General features: G+C 39.8%; 1 pseudogene; it reads right to left on the reverse strand.

The window, feature by feature from the left end:
• Positions 1–862: 862 nt before the first annotated feature.
• LOC124712722 lies at positions 863–980 on the reverse strand (annotated as a pseudogene).
• Positions 981–6,649: the final 5,669 nt, after the last annotated feature.

The following is a 6,649-nucleotide window of genomic DNA, read 5'->3' on the forward strand; positions in this document are numbered from 1 at the left end:
CTTCCTTTTCTGTGACTCAACAGTTTTTCTCATGCTTGTTGAGTATTCTATCAGCGAGTGCTATACAAAGGTGATTACATCTATCTATGGGTAATTCTCTTTGGAACACTTTACATGTGATACCATAGTTTGAAGAATCAGAGGATAGCATACAAACCCCCTTAATGCCAGGATGTTGCAGAATAGGAGCATTAACTAAATTTTCTTTGATTTCATCAAACATATCTTTTCTTCCTCACCCTAGGACCAATGGCCTCGTTTTTTAAAAGTCGCATGATTGTAGGGTAAATAATATGATCTTCAGTTAGAAATTTTAGAAAAAAATTTATCGTACTAGGCAAATATTTTAACTGTTTTTTTTTTATAATTTGGAGGGTAAGGACAGTTTGCTATGGCCTACACTCTCTTTGGATCCAGACTAATACCTCTAGCATCTATAAGTGCCCAATGAAATTAACCTTCCTTTCACCGAACGACAACTTTGCTAATTTTTTGGTAACGCCCTTTTGACAAAAGTTCATAAAAACTTCCTCCAATAATTCCTTATGTTCATACCAAATTTTTGAGATCATAAGCAAGTCATCAACATAGAGATTATTTTTTTTGCAATAATTCATTTCCTAAAGCAAGATCTAAAAACTAAACTAAACTAAACTCCGCCCGAACAGGCCATGAAGGCTCAACGGTACCAACCGCACATCGTGTCATCCTCAGCCAACAGGCATCACCAGATGCGGATATGGAGGGGCATGTGGTCAGCACACCATTCTGCTGGCCGTATATCAGTTTCCAAGACCGGAGCCACAACTTTGCAATCAACTAGCTCCTCAGCTTGACTCACAAGGGCTGAGTGCATCCCACTTGCCAACAGCACTTGGCAGACCGGATGGTCACCCATCCAAGTGCTAGCCTTGCCCAACAGTATTTAACTTCAGTGATCTGGTGGGAACCGGTGTTGCCACTGCGGCAAGGCCATTGGCAAAGCAAGATCTAACGCTCTCTTAAAAAATGATACTGACACATTTAATACGATGGGTAACACCTTAAATTGGAAGGATCTTCCTTCTAATAAAAATGCAGTATAAGGGGGATATTCTGGATGAAGCGAGATCTTATATACTCAGCCCCATTTAATCAAGCCTTCTTCTGTAATACACGTTTATCGCTTTCCATTTGTATTATTTGATTCAGAGTCATGGCATCTGAAACTAAATATTCTCCACTAGGTATCTGTATGACTAGGAAGTCATTATTGTATTCACTATATGACCCTTCAACTATACCTTTTTCCAGCATTTTTTAAAATTTCTAATGTTGCAGCTGCTTTGGTAGTACTTATGAAAATGTTTTAGTTTACCCATCTTATACGCCATAAATATTTCCTCCTTAGTTTCCTTTCCCTTTCCTTCTGTGATGGTTACTATTTGAGCTCTGCTTACAGGTAATGATGGACACCTCCAGGATTCTCTACTCCTCTTCAAGAAAAACTGATCTACAATACTAATATTACAGCCAGAATCGATGTCATACACCTTTCCTAAAACTATTGGTTTCACATCACATTGCTAATTAGGAAAGGAGCTCTCTTCCAATAAATTGTCTGTAATAACCTCTCTTCCTGTAAATTAATTACCCCTAAAAACTTGGGCATGCAATAATCTACTGCTGGGTTGCATTTCATGATTTACAGCAAGAAACAATATGTGAGAAGGTAAAACAGCTGTGGGAAATATTCGGTGTAAGGATGTTTTGCTGCAAGTGCATTGGACTTAGGAGTACCATAAGTCCATAGATGTATGGCTGCAGGCTCGTTAAATGTAAACCAATTCATTGTACTCTGGTATTTCAACTACTGCGAGTGCTTCTTGGATACTGCAAGAATGAAAATAGAGTAGCTTAGCGGACCAATGTGTAGTGCTCCCCCTACTGGCGAGGGTACAATCTACAAGCCCAGACATCGTATATGTGGCGAGATACATCTTCTGGTGACATCACATGGTCAACCTTTGTTATCCAGTTTTGGGGTACTTCCATACATTTGCTGTTCCATAAGTCTTAAATCACTTGTGTCAGCGTCATCTAGGTCATTTCGAGGGGGGGAGACCGGAGGGGGGGGGGGAGGATTAAACATTAATAAGAATCAACCTATGCATGGGAGCACATCTGTATGTGGTATAAACTAAGCAGAATTTTGGTATGAGCCGCCCATTTACTTGTAACCAGGCACTCTAAAGTTTCGCCAATACAGGAAGAAGAGAAACAGGTCACTATGACGTGGCCTGCTACTCATCTTTATGTGCTACGTCAGTGAGATTTTCTATCATCTGATAGTGGATGTCGTCCTTGTCAGGTGAGGAATTTGCACCTTTTCAGTGTTCTTCATCATTTCTGATACGTAAATGGTACCATGAGGGAATGACTGTGATTCCTGTGCTCTGGAGGACGAAACAGCTGCTTGGCTGCCGACGCTGGCGATATTAAGTTCACAAATCTTCAAACCAGACGTCGTTTTCTCAAAAACTTTAATTTTATCCACATGTCAGCAAGACTGATATTATCATTTAAGAATTCACAAAATGTATTCCAGCTGTTATTTTTACAGTCTTCAAACACTCGAAGATGTTTCCTGATATGCAATGAAGTTTTCTACCGTCAGTTTTTTTGCATGTTACTGACTGCAAATTTTCGCTCTGCTATAGTTCTAGAGCACTCTGGTGTCCACCAGAAAGGGAGCTGTTGCTTCAAAACAATGACTATCTTTTTGCTTGGAATGGAAGTTGTTGTCGCTTCTTCAACAACTGAAATGAGATGTTGATAGGTAGCCTACAGACCTAACAAACTCTTAAAGGAGTGAAACAGCAACAACTGAAATGAGCTGTTGATAGGCAGCCTATGGACCGAACAAAGTGTTAAAGAAGTGAAACTTTTCCTGGTCTGTAGCAGTGTATGTGAGCCAGCTAGCTTCCTTGATATGCTAGCTGATGTTCGGGTATAATATAATAGTGACTCGATTTATAGGGGAATCTGTCAGTTTCCAGAGGGAGATGATACGAATCAAGGCAGTCACATTTGACTGTCCACTCCATTACCCTGTGAAAATCAGTAAAGTGCTATGTCAAATGGTTCAAATGGCTCTGAGCACTATGGGACTTAACATCTATGGTCATCAGTCCCCTAGAACTTAGAACTACTTAAACCTAACTAACCTAAGGACATCACACAACACCCAGCCATCACGAGGCAGAGAAAATGCCTGACCCCGCCGGGAATCGAACCCGGGAACTCGGGCGTGGAAGCGATAACGCTACCGCACGACCACGAGATGCGGGCTGCTATGTCACATCGACGAGTGACTATCGCCTGAGTTTTCTACATAGGTTCCTTTGAGCATATTTTCAAGTTGTTTGTACAGCGCAAAATTACCAACAGATTGGAACATAGCAAAATAGCTACCAGATTGAGCACTACTCTTGACCTAGCACAACCCACTGAGCAAGCTGGGTTCTGTACAGGGTTTAGTGCAATTGATTACATCCTCATCTATATCAAACAACTAGTAGAAGAAATGAGTACCATCTACCTCTTTGCCTGGCCTTCATAGACATCAAAACAGATATTGCATTCGATCAGTCATCCAGATGTGTTTAAGACTCTACCAGAACAATGAACAGAACAGGTCTATATTAAAGTCTCATAGAATATGTGCAAAACCTCTGTAGCGTTGGTGAATGTAGTTGAAGAAGCCAATGAATTTCACATCTAAATGGATGTAAAACAAGCTGACTCTGTATCTCCAAAAATATTTTCAACAGTCCACGGTAAAGCAATGTCTAAATTGGATTCGACAAATAGAATTCAAATTCTGGGAAAGAGATTAAATAACTTGAGGTTCGTTGATGATATTGTTCTATCTGCAAAGAGTATAGAAGAACTTCAAATATTGATTTGTGAACATGTGTCAGTCTGCCCTGAAGAAAGCTTAAAGATGAATGATGTTAAAATCAAAATCATGATGAATGTATGACTCTGGAGCGAAATGTTTCTGTTGGAACCTTGCAACAGTCTAGGATCACGAAATATGTGTGCATGCATCAACTGCTAAATATGAAAGGAGAGCTAAAACCAGAAATATTTCAATGTATTAAGTTAGACTGACAAGATTATGGAAGGTACACTTTCGTTTTGAAATCTAAGATGTCAGCGAAGCTGAAGAACACTGCTTTTGCCCAGTGTATTACTGCCAGTAATGTCTTATGGCTGTGAAATAAGGGCGTTAAATGACTTAATTATTAGAAATCTAAAAGTAGCCGAAACAGGAATGGAAAGATGAATGTTGGGAAACACAAAGAAAGATAGAAAATATAGCAACTGACATCAGACAGGGAACAAAAGTGAGTGACCTAATGGAAAGAATGAATACCCCGAAATGGCACTGGGTTGGCCATGTTGCTTGAAGAAAGATGGCAGGTGATCAAAACGGGTACTACATTGGAGCCCAGTTTACCGAAACATACGAAGGGGAAGTCCACCAGACAGACAGGACAGTGACCTCAGAAAGAAAGCCGGACTGAATTGGCAACAGGAAGCTCAAGATCGGCAGATATGGAAGAATCAGCAGCGATTCTATGTTACTCGCCAGCTCAAAGAGGCCTCACCAGTAAGTAAGTTAGTTAGTTAGTTACGTGTTCCATTTATCAATAGCATGGAAAACCGTTATGATGTGGAATGTGTCAAATGCACAAGAAATGCGCACAGGAAACAAGGTTTTTTTCACATTATAGTGATACACCTAAATATTTCTATTATCTTACCCATTTCCTTAAAAGGCACAAAATGCATATATTATATCTCCATATTTGTTCACTCATATTCAAGAATTCGTCTATGGTATAGAAGGAGTTGTCAAGGAGGTATGATTTCAATTTGTTTTTGAAACTATTACTGCTGTCTGTCAGACATTTTATTTCATCTGGTAATTTATCAAAAAGTTTTATAGCAGCATATTTTACCCCTTTCTGTGCCAAAGATAGGTTAAGTAAAGGATAGTGTAGGTCTTTCTTTTTTCTGATATTGTAATCATGAATGTCGCTGTTGATTTTAAACTGGTCCATGTTGTTGAGAAAAAATTTCATTACTGAGTAAATGTACTGTGAAGCAGTTGTAAGAATTCCTAACCTTATAAACATATGCTTACAAGATGTGCGACTATGAACCCCACACTTTATTTTAACCACTTTCTTTTGAGCAGTGAATACCTTTTGCCTAAGTGTTGAGTTGCCCCAGAATATTATTCCGTACGGCATCAGAGAGTGGAAGTATGCAAGCAAAGTATGTTAGCTTACTAGTTTTTACATCCTCAAAATTGTCTGATCTGTAGCGTCAGCCGCCAATCGCTAGACGTACGTCTGGTGAACGGTGGCTCAAGGCTGCAACAATTTGAAAAAAATCGAAAACATAGTGCCGCGTTGGCCGCTTAGCGCGGCTCGCCAGCGGGTGCGCGCGCTGATAGTATGTCTACAGCGCGCGTACGGGATATCGCTCCTGCTGGCGACGCTGAAAATTCAAAGTCCGTTATCAGCGCTCTTATGTAATCAAGGTCAGGCGCTCAGTATATAAGCGGCCAACGCAGACCAGCGGCATCATTCCGCTGTGAGCTATATCTGCAACAGCATTGAAGCACTACGCCTCGTCGACATGTGTATCGTTAACATCGCCATTGCATGCCAGTCTATAAACACATAATAAGTCTGGAGAATAAACTTGGCACAAATGGAACTTCACAAAAGTTGCTGAACCTAGTCGCTTTAGGAGACCCAAAATATTAATTTTCCAATTAAGATTCTCATCTATATGTACACCCAAAAACTTAGTATGCTCTACCTTGGCTACTGACTTCTTTTGATGTGTTATGTTTATTGACGGAATTACACTTTTTGCAGCAGAAAATTGGGTGTACTACGTTTTTTCAAAGTTCCGAGCCAGCCCATTCGCAGAAAACCAATTAATAACTTTTCCAAAGACCTTATTTGTATCATTTTCTATCGGACTTCCTTTTACTGGATTAATAACTATGCTTGTATCATCAGCAAACAGTGTCAGTTCAGCATCTTGTTTTACATAAGAAGGGAGGTCATTCACATATATCAAGAACAGGAGGGGACCCATGATGGAACCTTGTGGAACACCTAATGTAATTTCACCCCAGCTAGATGAAGTGGCAAACTCCTTTGAATCACTTGAAGCATATAAAGAGACTTTTTGCTTCCTGTTCTCTAGCTATGACTTAAACCACTCATATGCTGTTCCATTTATACCATAGAATTGTAATTTCTCTAACATAACGTCATGGTTCACACAATCAAATGCTTTGGGTAAGTCTCAGGACATTCCTATTGGTGACATTTTACTATTTAAAGACTCTATTACGTGGGCAGTGAAATTGTATATTGCTGTCTCAGTGGAACAGGATTTCTGAAATCCGAACTGTGATTTACTAAGTATCCCATTACTGTTTAGATGCCTAACCACTCTTGAGTATATTACATTCTCAAAGATTTTTGAAAATGCTGCAAGCAAGGATACTGGCTGGTAATTATTGACATCTGTGGTTTCCCCATTTTTGTAGAGAGGCCTGACAATGGCATATTTT

The sequence above is a fragment of the Schistocerca piceifrons genome, chromosome 8 (assembly GCF_021461385.2).
Source record: "Schistocerca piceifrons isolate TAMUIC-IGC-003096 chromosome 8, iqSchPice1.1, whole genome shotgun sequence".
NCBI classification, from domain to species: Eukaryota; Metazoa; Arthropoda; class Insecta; order Orthoptera; family Acrididae; genus Schistocerca; species Schistocerca piceifrons.